The following is a 14,906-nucleotide window of genomic DNA, read 5'->3' as shown; positions in this document are numbered from 1 at the left end:
TGATGTAGCAGGCAGGAGAAAAACAAGGTTATATATATATATATATATATATATATATATATATATATATATATATAGAGAGAGAGAGAGAGAGAGAGAGAGAGAGAGGGGGGAGAAAAAAAAAGGTTGAGAATGAGGGAATCATTCTCAGTCACACATTTATTTTGCCGCAAAACACTTAGGCGTACCGACGGAAATGGGTAACGGATACACATGTGTTTTCCAACCAAACATGTTTCCTTAAACCATACTAATCATTACCTTAATATACACAAAAACATTTTTTTTTGTTTTTTTTTATTTTTAGAAAACTTTTTTTATCGAAAAATTATTTTAAATATATCAAAATTTATAAATTTTCATTCTCTATAAACAGACATTCATATTGATATAGTTTTAAAATAAAATAAAAAAATTTTAGAGTTTCAGCCCTTGTTATTCATAAGTGAATAAAAATACATCAGATTTTTATTACAATATAATTGTTATTCACTTATAAATAAAACGTATGTTTAACTTTTTTACAGTTTAAGTATCGTTCATATATGAATATAACACGTAATAAAGTTTTATTACCTAAAATATATCTTTTACATCATCTTTCGTCACATGTTATATTTATATATGAATAAAACGTGTATTAGTTGTCGTCATATGTTATATTCATATATGAATAAAACATTTATCATATTTTTGTTAAAGTTAATTTGTTATTCATATATGAATAAGTAGTATGTTAATAAAAGAGGAAGTGTTTTACTTATTTGTATATGAATAACAAATGAACTCTAACAAAATTATGATAATTGTGTTCTTCGTATATTAATGATACTTAAACTGTAAAAAAAATGAACTTGTGAGGAAAACTAATAGACGTTCTATTCATATGTGAATATAACATGTGACGAGAGTTGATGTAAACTATAAAAAGTTTATTATATGTTATATTCATATATGAATGATACTTAAACTGTAAAAAAAATTAATCATGTTTTTTATTCACAAGTGAATAACGAATGTACTGTAGTAAAAATGTGATACATTTTTATTCACTTATGAATAACGATAGCTGAAACTATAAAAAATAAAAATTTTATTTTATGTTAAAACTATATCAATATGGATGTCTATTCTCAGAGAATAAAAATTATGAATTTTGATATATATAAAATCATTTTTCAATATAAATAGCTTCTTGAAAACTAAAAAAACAAAAAAAAAACTATGTTTTTGTATATATTAAGATAATGATTAGCATAGTTTAAGAAAACATGTTTTGTTGGAAAACACACGTATGTTCCTTTCTCATTTCTGCACGTACGATAGAGGCTTTTGCGGCAAAAATTAATGAGTGACTGAGAATGAACCCCCATTTTCAACATTTTTTATTTTCTCAATTGAACTTATATATATATATATATATATATATATATATATATATATATATATATATATATATATACACACATATATTTGGGCAATATGATATTTTGGAACTTATATAGACAGTAAGCGAGACAAATATGATATTTTGATGTTTATATAAAACATATTTGAAATTCTACCTAAATAATCTCACAACTTGAAAAAGAAAACATGAAAAATTAAAACTAGTGATTTGTTAAAGATTCAAGATACAATATATGAGTAAGGATTTATAGATTACACTAATACTTATCTCGAGATTTGTGGGAAGTTTCCTAGGAAGTAAAGACAATGGTTACAAATAAGATATACAAATCATTTGGTTGAATCGGAGAGAACTTTGGTATAGTTTTGTTAATTGTACACGATAGATATAAAAAAGAAAGAAACCAAGAAGTTGGATTATACAAGGGACCGTTCGTTTTGCATTTCTATAAATCACAAAACCTGTGTTCGCTATTCACAAATCACATAATGAATGTTGAAAATGTGGTGAAATAGTGCAAAACACCTCAATTTTGGTCATTTTGTGATTAGTTATCCCCTCACAATATTCATCATATTGTATTATCAAACCACCATTAAGTTAGTCGCAGGGGGTTTTAAAATCCCTTGCAGAACCCCGATCCCATGAGTAACCGTTTCCGTACGGAAGGTAATTTTACAATATTTTTGGGTTCAGACGAGACATGTTTTACTCATGTTTAGTTTTCACTAGCTAGGGCGGGGAACCTCATCCAGCGTACCAAGTGTGCACGAAATTTAACTATTTTTATTTATAAAACAAAATATTAAACTTAGAGTAACCATAACATAATATATGTTCTATATTTTAATAATTAGTGTAACATGTAAGGTTAAACAAAATAAACGATTGAAAAATATGATAAATGGGGGATTTTGGGTCAAATAGGGTTACCGAATATCCAGGGAAAGCAAACAAGGGCAATAAGGAATTTTGTGGGTGAAGGCGGTGGTGGGAAAACATGGGATTTCGAGGTTGGGGGTTTCCCCATCATTCTTTTTTGCCTCGTTGATATCCCTACTCAGTCAAACCAATCACCACCTTTTCCCCTCCCCTAAAATAGTTAAATTCGATGTCATCTTCACCCATTCCCCTTCATTCTTCATTGCTCACCATCTAACCCTAAACCCTAGGCCTAAGCTCTCATATTTTTGTGTACACTCATAAAACTAAAAGCAATTTGAAACGAGGAAATAGGAACAATGAAGAAAGAAAAAACAAAAAAAAAATAATAAAAACTGGACTAAATCCATTTTTTTATCTAAGCAACGATTATGGTCCCAATAAGTTCCACCCATATCCATGGATATCAATCTTTCGCAGGATTCAATGGTCAAAATCAAAATGTAGGCTATAACTCTCACTGCACTACGATTTTATGTATCAAATCATAAATTATTCAACAATTTAAGGACAAAGTATAATGTTTCAATCACAGAAACTAACAATGCCGATCTCCAGGGTTTCACTTTCATCATCAAAACTATTTTGATTTCTTTCCCTGTTTCTTCTTTATAACTTCATCAACATACATAATACCTTTCCCTTTGTAAACTTCAGGGGGCTTACAATTGCGAACAGCAGCAGCAAACTGGTGCACCCTTTGCTTTGTCGATTCCAGTGCAACACACAATATTGGGCTTGAAACAAAATACTCAAACTGCAGGAGGAACTGTCAATTCCACCTCATGACTGTAATCCAATTTCAGAAACAAAAGACGCCCTTCAGATTCAGCTCTTGCTTTGAAACCAACTCCCACTATCTTTAGAAACCGAAAGAACTGAGCTTCCATTTCACTAATTTCTGCTAAAAGTAAGAATCGCATTGGTTTAGATGGGGAAGAGAATATTAAAAATACCAAAAAATTAAGCACTTTTCGTTGCAAACATTTAAAACAACTTGTTAGATGGTTTTCCACCATTACTTTACAGAAAATTAGCTTCAGTCACCATTACTAACTCCCAAAGCAAACCCCAGTTTGTTGATTCGATAGCCAATTATTTGTCATTATACCCCCTAAGATTTCACATCATTCAAAATCTAGATCAAGAAAAACAATCTGCAATTCCATTAATAATTTCAAAGGAATCGTACAAAATAATAGATCAGAATTCAAATTAGATGCATGAAACCGGCGATCAAAATTATCCTTTGATTTGGGGAAGCTATCAGGAAATTAAGCTCAATATCATAACGAAAAATTCACGAACAACGACGACTTATATGTGAAATTGATGAAAAGAATAAAAAATAAAATTTGCTAGCAATGCACGTGCATTTACAGTGGGATGCATCAGCACATATCGAAATCCGTAGCAATGAAAACCCCCGATAAAGAAAAGGAGAAACCTGAAAATTATCTCCGTTCTTTGTCTTTTTTCCTTCTTACTGAAGAATGTATGTTCAACAATCTTTCTGTCTTTCAGTATGTCTGATATCGCCGGAATACTACAGAGGATACCGAGAGACGGCGAGGACACTTGAGGCGTTACAGAGGAGGACGATGAAAATAGGGTTTCTATTGGAAAGGGCATTGTGCGTAATTACCAACTGAATTTGAGGGTACAGTTACGTTTAAAACGTATATTAACAAATTAATATAAAACAAACCAAATTCGGCTAGTTCTAAAAAAAAAATAATAATAAATAACCAAATGTTTATGCTAATTTAAAAAAAAATAATAATAATAACCATTTTTTTTCGCAAAATAATCAATAGGTCCAATATGATGTTCCGGACTTGGTACATTAGCCCAACCTATTTTGCTTGCATCATGTTACGGACTGAATAACCATTTCTTTAACGTGTTTCGGAATCTATATCGAAATAGTTTGTATTTTCGGCTACTTTTGCTAAGAAAAAAATGTCATCCGATTTCGGTGGATTTGGGGTTTTACGGGTAAGTTCTTGGTTCCTTTAGTTGTATTTGTATTTTTTTTATCAACTATATTAGTATAGTCTGAAATGCGAATAATATATCTAAAATTAATGTTAATTCATATTCAATGCCTTAGATAGCTAGATAGATACTTAGTCTTGGTAACGCCTCACTACATCAAATAACTAATTATGTTTATTATAAGAATCGATCGAACTTTTCATATTCTAAAATATGAAGAACAAGTTCTTAATACAAAGAGCGGTCTAGAATGTGTAGAACAATCTAATTCGGAACGACATAAAGTGTAACTCCTCTAAATTCAACCCAAATTTTTCATTTTAAAAAAATAAGTAATTATTCAATTTCACAGTTTACGAAGAACTTTGATAAACCATTTAACTCAAACCATTTATCAGAGTATCATCAAATTTTAACATGTTCACAAATCTCCCTTGGATGCGATGCAATCGAGCCGTGCCCTTCATTTAATATAAGAAAACCTGAAAACATTTAAACCACAAACCGTAAGCACAAAATTTAGTAAGTTTACCCCAAAGTACCACATACAACACAACACATATAACATCTATGGATTATTAGCAACCCTGAAGACTACTCGAAGTCTCATTGGAAAAACAACACATCCGATGGGTTATCAGCAACCCTAGAGACCACCCGAAGTCTCAGTGTACAAACAGCACGCCCGGTGGGTTATCAACAACCCTGGAGATTACCCAAAGTCTTAGTACACACAGTAACACATATCACAGTAACAACAAATAAGACCCAGCTGATCAACACATATATACTACCACACAGGGCTATACAACATGCAAGAGTCACAAAGACAGCTAGCATCCTACATACACAATTTAGTGAACCGACATTGGTGCCTTCGACCCACAAACACAATGAGAAGACTCACCTCAATCTGCTGACAGATAATCCCATACATACGTTGCTGCTACGAAAAACTCCATACACTGAACACGTCCAAAACCATCCCTAATTAATAATTAGGGTAGTAATCCATACTCGAGAGTCCAAATCATATTCTCTCTTTTTAAGGGTAAAGACCATTTTATCCTTCCCATTCTAGACCCAACCAAAAGAAGCCCAAAGTCCAAAAATGACATAATTAAACTCCTGGGAGTACACCATGCGTACTCCTTTAGTACGCCTTGCGTACCAAGCATCCACAAAAAACGAGCAAGGCACGAGCTATATGTTGCATACTTAAAGTTACGTCGGGGGTACTCGCTATGAGGCTAAACTTCTGTAACGCCCGGGTTCTGGTATGCTTTTATTCCTAAATTATTCATTTTATTAGAGTTACTCGACGAGTTGGAAGCCCCAGACTTGTCGAGTAGAAACGAGTTTGGACGCGGGTTTTAATCTGTCTACTCGACGAGTCGAGAGCCTTCGACTTGGCGAGTAGGTCTGCCTTAAGGAAACCCTAATTTCAGGGTTTTGCACCCTATTTAAGCATCTTAATCCCACATTTTGGCCTCATTTCCAGCCTCCAAGTCCTAAACCCTAATCCACGAAACCCTAGAGCATTTTGTGAGTGTGTGAGCCATTCTTAAGTGATTGTGTGTTCTTGAAGCTAGAAGAAGACGAAGGAGCTAGAAGGTTCAAGGAGAAGATAGTATATCCAGGAATTTCCTTCCATCCTCATCACTTTCTGGTAATCAAGTCTCTAACTTGATCATTCATTCATTAGATCTACTTACTTCCATTTTTATGAGGGTTTTGGCTCAAGAATCTTGATCATTGGGATTTGGACGTCCCAAGTAACTTACATTTCAGATCTGGGATCTAGAAGGGGTTCCATGGCATAAAGGTGCAAACTTTATGACCATGGAAGCCCCATGCAAGCTTAAAAACGTTATTATGGCCTTTTTATCCCTAAAAGGCCATGCATGGAAGGAAAGTTAGGAACTTTACGTGTCCAACTGATGTCCAAGGCCTAGATCTATTATAGTATGCTTTGGTTTAGAGTATTATGGCTTTTGGACCAAGATCTATGTTATAGAGAGCTAGGGTTTGAGCTAAAACCATTAAGAAGGACTAATTGCGGGTAAAGTTGGAAACTTTACCTTTAATAGTGTATTCTCAGTATGTACATGAAGTATGGAGTTTGGATATGAAGGATAGGAGCTTAATCCATTGAGATGGCTCAATCAGACAGAGGAACTCGACGAGTCCATGTAGGGACTCGACGAGTTGAGTTGGTTTGTCCCGATTCTGTACAAGGTGGAACTCGACGAGTCTGTGAAGGGACTCGACGAGTTAGTTTGTGTTTTCACGACTACGAGTGGCAAAGGAACTCGACGAGTCAAGGGATTGACTCGACGAGTTGAGTCAGCTCAAATGTTGACTTTGACTTTGACTGAGCGTTGACTTTGACTGGGACTTTGACTTGACCAAGGTTGACCCGTGAAGGGGTCTTGACATAATAAATGGTCATTTTACCCTTAGTAGGGTTATCAGTTTTTGACTAAGTGATTATTGTGATAATGATAGCCAGGGGGTCGTTGGAGCAGCCACTAGAGATTCCTCACACGAGATTTCAGCAACCAGTTTGAGAGGTGAGTTTTCCTCCAGTAGGAACGGGTCTAAGGCACCAAGCCCGTTTAGTTAGTAGTAGTTACGGACTACGGTCCGATGCCGGGCGGGGCCCAAAGTAAGTTTATATGTTTCTATGGATTTCGATCTGATGTCGGGGCAGTCCCGAGGAATGCTTGTATGCTTGATGTATTTGTGATTCTTGCATGTGTTTGTACTTATATGATTCCGGATTTCGATTCGATGTCGGGGCGGTTCCCGAGGAATGATAGTATATTTTCGGATTACGGTCCGATGTCGGGCGGGGTCCGAGGAATGTTTACATGTTAATGTTATATGTTTAGGTTTATGTGAATTATTTGATTATGCTCATATGTATTCAGAGATGTGCTCGATGCCGGGCGGGGCCCGATGCCGAATAGGGTTCGATGCCGGGCGGGGCCCGATACCGGGCTATGACCCGATGTAGCAGGGGCGGGGGCCAAGATATGTTTATGTGATATGTGTATGGTGTGTGGTACTTGGGGAGACTCACTAAACTTCGTGCTTACAGTTTTCAGTTTTGGTTTTAGGTACTTCCGCTAGTAAGGGGAAGAGCTCGGGAAGACTACATGGCATGATGGTATAAGACCATGTGGGGGAGCCCATGACATGATGGTATAAGACCCTGGGGGGAGCCCACGACATCCTTTTATGATTATGTACGTGTTAGACAGTATGATAGATACCTCTGTGATATAGGATATGCTGGTTGATTATATGATAGGCATGGAAGACCCGGGGGGAGCCCGTGGCAGTCGGATATAAGACCAGGTGGGGGAGCTTGTGGCATTCCTAGACAAAGACCATGTGGGGGAGCTCATGACATGATGGTATAAGACCCTGGGGGAGCCCATGGCATCCTTTTATGTTGTATGCATGGCTTATATGGTAGAGATAACTTTTATAGCTAATATGATATGTGTTATGTGGATTGTGTGTGGGGTATGCTCTGGGGGACTCACTAATCATTAGCTTACAGTTTATGGATTTGTTTCAGGTACACCTGAGCCCAAGGGCAAGGGCAAGGCGTGATGGCGCGGCGTGCACTCTCTCATACACTTTTATGGGACCTTCAGATGTGTTGAAATAAAATTGTAAACGATATGAGTTTTGAAAACAATTGTATCTGGATTCCACGGTTTATGGAAATGCGTTTTGATTAATTAAAAATGAAAAAAATTCCTTTGAAAAATTGGGTTGTTACAAGTTGGTATCAGAGCCTTGGTTTGAGGGATTCAGGCACACTCTCGGGTGTGCCAGGACTCAAACTAAGGAAATGGTAAAATTGTTTTCAAAATAAAAGATAATAACTATTAAGGAATGGAAAATATGAGAGTGCAACGCGCGTGATTAGCCGAGCCAAGTAAGTAGTTCCCCAATATGTTAGCAATGTTATACTGATATTCGAGCAATGATAATCGTATGGAACTTGCTATGTGTATGCTTTTAAAATTGTATACGGTCAGGAGCTTATAGCCTTAGAATGATTGATTTGGCCTTATTTCATATTCCTTGTCTAGTTGTGGTCCTAGGGTAGAAACTTTTATTCGAAATTCTATTTGATCCTTTTCTGTGTATAATTTGCATGTATAAAGGCAACCTGTTATGATTGGTGTGATAGACGTGAGTAGAGCAAATTTTAGGGCAGCCTAGGATTTGAGATATGCGGTAGTCTGTGGGGTATGGTTATTTAGGACGAACTGGAGTTATCAGGTAGAGCCTTGGGGAAAGGTACAGGTAGGTGTGGAAGGTAGTATTGGGCCCGTACTACTGAAAGCATATGACCTGTACCCGAGCCAATGCTAGATCTGACAGCTCTAAGGAGGACCGGTGTGGGAAGATCCCTTACATAGATGTCCTGATTATTATGGTTTATGACATATCAGTTCAGCATGGTGGTGACACGATTTGGGACAGGGGGATCAGGATCAGGATCAGGATCTGGATCCGGATCGGGCAGCGGTGCAGAGCCCATCGATGAGAGGCTGCGCGAGATCATTGCAGCCGAGGTTACGAAGGGTATCTTTGACGCTACCCCAGTGATCTTTGGGACGGTCAAGGAGGGTATTATGGAGATCATGGAGGAGAGGCTCTGGTCATTCAGAGCCGAGATTGCTGCAGGCCAGATCGGGGCCCGAACTCCCTCGTTTCGGGAGTTCAAGGCGTGTGGAGTGCCAGAGTTTTTCGGGGTCAGGGACCCCATTGTTAGCCGACGCTGGGTGGCGGATATCGAGAACGCCCAGCGTACGAGTTCTTGCCCGGATGCGGCAAAGGTGGATTTTGCTTCATGCATGTTGAGAGACAGAGCCCGAGACTGGTGGGGCGAGGTGACTAGTCAGGTGGGAGCAGCCGGTGTGGCTGAAATGACGTGGGTCGAGTTTGTTCGGCGATTCGACTTGGAGTTTGCACCACCCATTGAGGTGCAACGGATGGTGAGGGAGTTCCAGGAGCTCCAGCAGACCACCGAGACTGTGGCGGAGATCACCGCCAAGTTTTGGGAGCTAGTTTTGTTGATCCCACAATACGCTACAGATGAGGATATGAGGCGTACGAGATATCATTCCATGCTGAGGGATGATATCTGGGAGTTTATGAGCTTTACAGGGTGCAAAACCCTGAACGAGATGGTGAAGAAGGCCCGTGAGCGGGAAATGGAGTTGGACTTCCACACCAAGCAGAAGCCGGAGCAGGCACAGGCAGCAGTGGGTCAGGCTAAAAAGCCTAAGACCTCAGACGCTTCCAGCAGAGGCCAGCAGGGCCGGGGCCGGTGTGCCAAGTGCGGTAAGTCGCACGGTGGGGCTTGTCGTACAACAAGCTCAGGGTCCACTTGAGCACGGATTGCCCCAAGAAGGGCTTGATATGTTTCCACTGCAACCAGACTGGCCATAAAAAGGCCGATTGTCCGAGGTTGCAGGGAGGGGGAGGAGCGGTGGCGGCGTCTGCGCCCGCCACGATGAGGATTACTGATGGCCGCTCTGCTAAGGCGGATGCTCCAGCGGTGAAGACCCGTGCATTTCAGCTGACTACCGAGGAGGCTCGGGCAGTGCCAGACGTTGTGGTTGGTACGTGTTTATGTTGAATTAGTGTCTAAGTCCATAACTATATTTGGTATGTACTTGACCCGATTGGCATTGTCCATTTGGGTTGCATGGCATCATGCATTTGGATAGACTAAAATGAGAGAAATAACACTTAAGGTTTACTAATATATTATAAGTTCTAATATATTAATAAGATTATTTAATTAGTATTGATCAAGAATTAATTTGGAATTAATTAAGTGATCAAAAGGAGACTAATTAAATATATGGGTTGATTGTGTAAATCATCCATACTTGTATAGTGGGCTAATGCTCCATGGATTATCAAGTTGGGTTAAAACCCATAGGATGCTCCATGGTGTTTTTGTACCCATGGATCATGGAAATGAAAGGCCATGACAATTAGGGTTTACATGGTGTAACCCTAATTGTGACAAACTATATAAGCATCTTATTCTTGTCAAAATCGGCCAACCATGAGAGAACTATGTGTGTATGGTGAGGGCTAGCCGATTTCATGAAGTGGTTCATTTCTCTCTAAGTTATTCCAAGTGTATTTGATGTTGTGTGAATCATTTGAGGTGTTACACTTGGGGCACTCGGCTCTTAAGCATCAAGGAATCAAGCTACATAAAAAGGTATGTCTTCAAACTTGTTTTTATTACCCAAGTATCATAGATTGTATGCTAGATAGGGTAATACCTTGGAATATTCATATTTGCATGTATAATAGAGAAAACATAGATCCAAGGTATTTAGGGTTGCATGTACACTTAGGAGTGTTAGAATGCTCAAAACCCAACAGTGGTATCAGAGCCTAGGCTTGTTTTCTTGTTATACTTGCAAAATTGGCTGAAAAAACGAAGTTTGTTGCTGTCTGAACAGCAGACTCGCCGAGTCCATGAAGGGACTCGACGAGTCCAAGGCTAAACTCATCCAACTCGCCAAGTTGGTTCATGCACTCGACGAGTTGGACCCCCAGACAGCATATCTTCGAATGTTTTGTCTCGAATTGGACTAGGAACATTACCCTAAGCTGTTTTTCAACTTATAAACCTGTTTTTGATGTGGTCATGTTCATGCTAATCCAATTTCAAAGATAATTGTCAATAGATTCATGTTTTGTATTAGTTTAGTGGTTAGGCTAATTACATGAAAAAATTTGATTGAATTATCTTGTTCTTATGAGTTGCTTAGATTAATAGAAAAAGTTATGTGAAATTGTTGTTTTCAATCCAAATTAATTTAAGAATTGGTTCTAAAATGTGTTTTTGTAACTTGTCCTCAAGTTATATGAAAAGTCACATTTAAGATTCATAAAACTCATAAATTTTTCCATAAGTTATGAATAAGGAAGAGTCACATTCTTTTAATGGTTTAAAGTCTTCCATAACTTGTCCTCAAGTTATGGAACTTGAAGAGTTTTTTAATTAAAACTACTTTAAACTCATAAGTTATGAAATTGAATAGTTATTGAATTGTTTCAAAACTTGCCCTCAAGTTTTGGAATTTGTAAAGTTTTCCCATGAATACTTTAATTCCAAGTTAAGCCCTTAGAATTTTAAAAGTTAAAATTCAACACTTATACTTTATAGTATTATAAGTTAATAATAATAATAATAATAATATATATATATATATATATATATATATATATATATATATATATATATATATATATATATATATATATATGTATAAGAGCAAGTCAGTCTTACCGTTAGTAGGCCTCATTCACGAAGCCGATCTATAAGGGGGGTATGAGGTTACTGCCGATAAAATGGCAGTTTAATGGGTGTCCACTCTCACCCACCGCTTCCTTGACTGGTGGAGGGTCGTTAGCCGGACGGGTAGGATAATGACTATAATTCTCCCTTCATTAAAAGTATTAATGATAAATACTAAGTAACTAAACTTTTATAAATTCCCAATCTTAGTTACTTAGGAAAATATGAATTTGGTGCTAACCCATGAAATTACACTTTGCACTTTGCTTAAGTCGGTTAGTGGAGCGTGTGTGGTTAACCGGCACACTAACCTGGATTTAACAAGGTAGGCAAAGGGTAACTTAATGTTTATCACAAGATCGGTGGAGCGCGTGTGGTTAACCGACACATCGATTAAGTGATAAATATTAAGGGTAACAAGTATATTTGCATGGTTATTCACACCTTGTTTTGTGATCCTCGGCATCCCAGTCACAAAACCTGAGAGGGCACAATCGAGATTGAAACATGCCATTGAAAAGTTCAATGAATCTCAAAAGAATCTAGGAGTTTCAAAACCAATTAAAACCTAATAAATTATTTCGTTTTCATGGTGGAAATTGGTGAATCATCATTCACCTACCTTCAAATATTTTATAACCTGGATTACGGCATCCCTCTTCCAAGTTATAAAATGTTGTGTTGGGTCCTAGCCTTAATATTTCATATTGGGTGTTATATTAAGGACTTTAGATCAACTATCTTGAATATCTCCCAAAAGATGTCTAGTTCAGACATTTATGATCTTCCCAAATCTCTTGGAACTTCACTTCCTCCACCTCCTCCAATTATTTTTCCTAACCCACAAGTTCAAGGTCACTCAAGCCCTATTGTCAAGCAAGGTCTATGTGTGCTTACATCTTGGAGATGAAGTCACATATTGACAAGCCGGGAGAGTTGAGTGTCAAAGTCTTGAGAAAGTTGGATGTTCAATCACTTTCTAAGTCACATAGTGAGTTCCTTTGGGACTACTATGAAACGGACTATGACATGACCCTTAATGATCTTACCTATTTGCTTGGTGTTGCTGAATCAACAATGGTTTGAGGACTAGTAAAACAAATTTGATTAGGAGATCAACTTCCCAATGGACATTGACAATGGTAACATTGGATATCTAGAAAAGGCTTTCTCTTCCCAATGGAAAGGGATCGGCCATAGTCAACTCGGTTGACCAAATGATAAAGAGAAAGTCTAAGTCTGTGATAGTCCCGTGTACCATTTCCATAGAGTCCATATGTTTGTATTGCCAAAAGAAGGGGCATTGGTTACAAAACTGCCTATTTACCTGAAGGATCATAGGGTTGATCAAGTCAAGATGTCTGATTCTACTTCAGGTGAAGTCCACTATCTAACTCTGTTAAGTTTCTATTCTAAGATTCTCATTACATGATGTGTCTGGGTCACATATTGTTGTTTTAAGAATCAAAGAAAAATGAAGAAACTTAAAAGAAGTATATGCTGATTCTGATCGCGAAGATGGATTTCGATCGCATGGTTCGGTGATCAGAATTTTTGAGTTGTTGCTTAGGAGTTATGTTATATTGCTTAGGAATAAATAACAACAAGTTTTTCATATGCATTTGCACTGTAAGGATAAGTTTTTCCGCAAAGTTTTAAAATAAAATATAAAGATTTTAATTTTATTTATTTTAAATATCCTTACAGTGGCATTTGTGAAAAATGGTTATTTATATGACTCAATTGATAGCAATATTGAAAAAAATGGACTTGATTCTTTCGTTTGTGGTAGGGTCATAATTTACCAAATAAGGAAAGATTCACATCACCCAAGGTTTCAGTTGGATAGAAACTTGGAAATCATGCAAGTTGTAAAGTATGATGAATGAGAATTTTCATGTTTGGAAAATTAAGATTAATTCCTTGTTCACATGTATATGTGAGTCAAGTGAAGGACTAAGGGATCGAGTACACATTCTGGTGCACTGATCAAGTCCACCATAAAAGATCGATAATACAATTCGTCATGATTTAATAAAGTTTAGTAAATATGGTTATACTTACCAGTTTAAGTATAATTCTGAAACATTGGAAAACTTTCAATATATGGAAGAACGAATGAGAAGAATCAAATTAGGCAGAAGGATAAAAGTTTCTCAAATCTGAAAAGATGGGAGAGTACTTTAGTATCATGTTTCGTGATCATCTTAATGATTTAGAAATCATGTCACAATTAGTCCTCTAAGGACATCTTAGTGCATTCTTATGACTAAGAAGAGGAATCTTGAATTGTTGGAATGGTTAAATCAAGAAGATGAGTCATACTTCGTTCCAAAACAAGTCTTAGAGTCATACTCCAAGACTGTAAGATGAGTGACATATATTAAAGAAAGGTTTATAACACTTGTCAAATGTAAGAGTAAAAGTGTCCTACTCTTGTACACTTTCAGGACTCGGTATGGGAATTACGAGTTTGTGGTGATGTCATTTGGGCTCACCAATGCCCCAGCAACGTTCATGGATCTCATGAACAGGGTGTGTAGACCGATGTTGGATCGGTCAGTAATCATTTTTATTGATGATATCCTGGTCTATTCTAAGACCAAGGAGCAGCATGAGCAGCATTTGAGGGAGGTATTGGAGACCATGAGGGCGGAGAGGTTGTATGCCAAGCTCTTCAAGTGTGATTTTTGGTTGCGGGAGGTACAGTTTTTGGGGCACATCATCAACCATGAAGGTATTTCGGTTGATCCAACCAAGGTGGAGGCTGTGATGCGGTGGGAAGTACCGAAGAATGCTTCCGAGATCCGCAGCTTCTTGGGTCTAGCGGGCTATTATCGGAGATTCATTCAGGATTTATGCAAGATTGTTGTGCCCTTGACCCGCTTGACCAAGAAGAATGTGACATTTCGATGGGGTGCGGATCAGCAGTTGGCCTTTGAGACCCTGAGACAGAGATTATGCGAGGCTCCGATTCTAGTACTACCCGATGGATTAGATGACTTGGTGGTGTACTGTGACGCATCGATTTCAGGGTAAGGTGCGATATTGATGCAGATGGGGCATGTGATAGCTTACACCTCGAGGCAGTTGAAGCCTCATGAGGCGAATTACCCCACTCACGACCTGGAATTGAGGGCAGTGGTGTTTGCCCTCAAGATTTGGAGGCACTACTTGTACGAAGTGAGGTGCACC

General features: G+C 37.7%; 1 pseudogene across 1 annotated transcript; it reads right to left on the bottom strand.

The window, feature by feature from the left end:
- Nucleotides 1–2,780: 2,780 nt before the first annotated feature.
- LOC145105358 (large ribosomal subunit protein uL6m pseudogene) lies at nucleotides 2,781–4,006 on the bottom strand (annotated as a pseudogene). The gene is made up of 2 exons (XR_013707280.1): nucleotides 3,801–4,006; nucleotides 2,781–3,254 (listed from the first exon to the last, which is right to left on the bottom strand). The product of XR_013707280.1 is annotated as a large ribosomal subunit protein uL6m pseudogene (transcript).
- Between the last annotated feature and the right edge of the window lie 10,900 nt (nucleotides 4,007–14,906).

The sequence above is a fragment of the Lactuca virosa genome, chromosome 1 (assembly GCF_052849685.1).
Source record: "Lactuca virosa cultivar CGN04683 chromosome 1, Lactuca_virosa_CGN04683_v6, whole genome shotgun sequence".
NCBI lineage: Eukaryota > Viridiplantae > Streptophyta > Magnoliopsida > Asterales > Asteraceae > Lactuca > Lactuca virosa.
The sequence above is the reverse complement of the archived record's forward strand: the minus strand, read 5'-3'. Positions and strand labels throughout refer to the sequence as shown.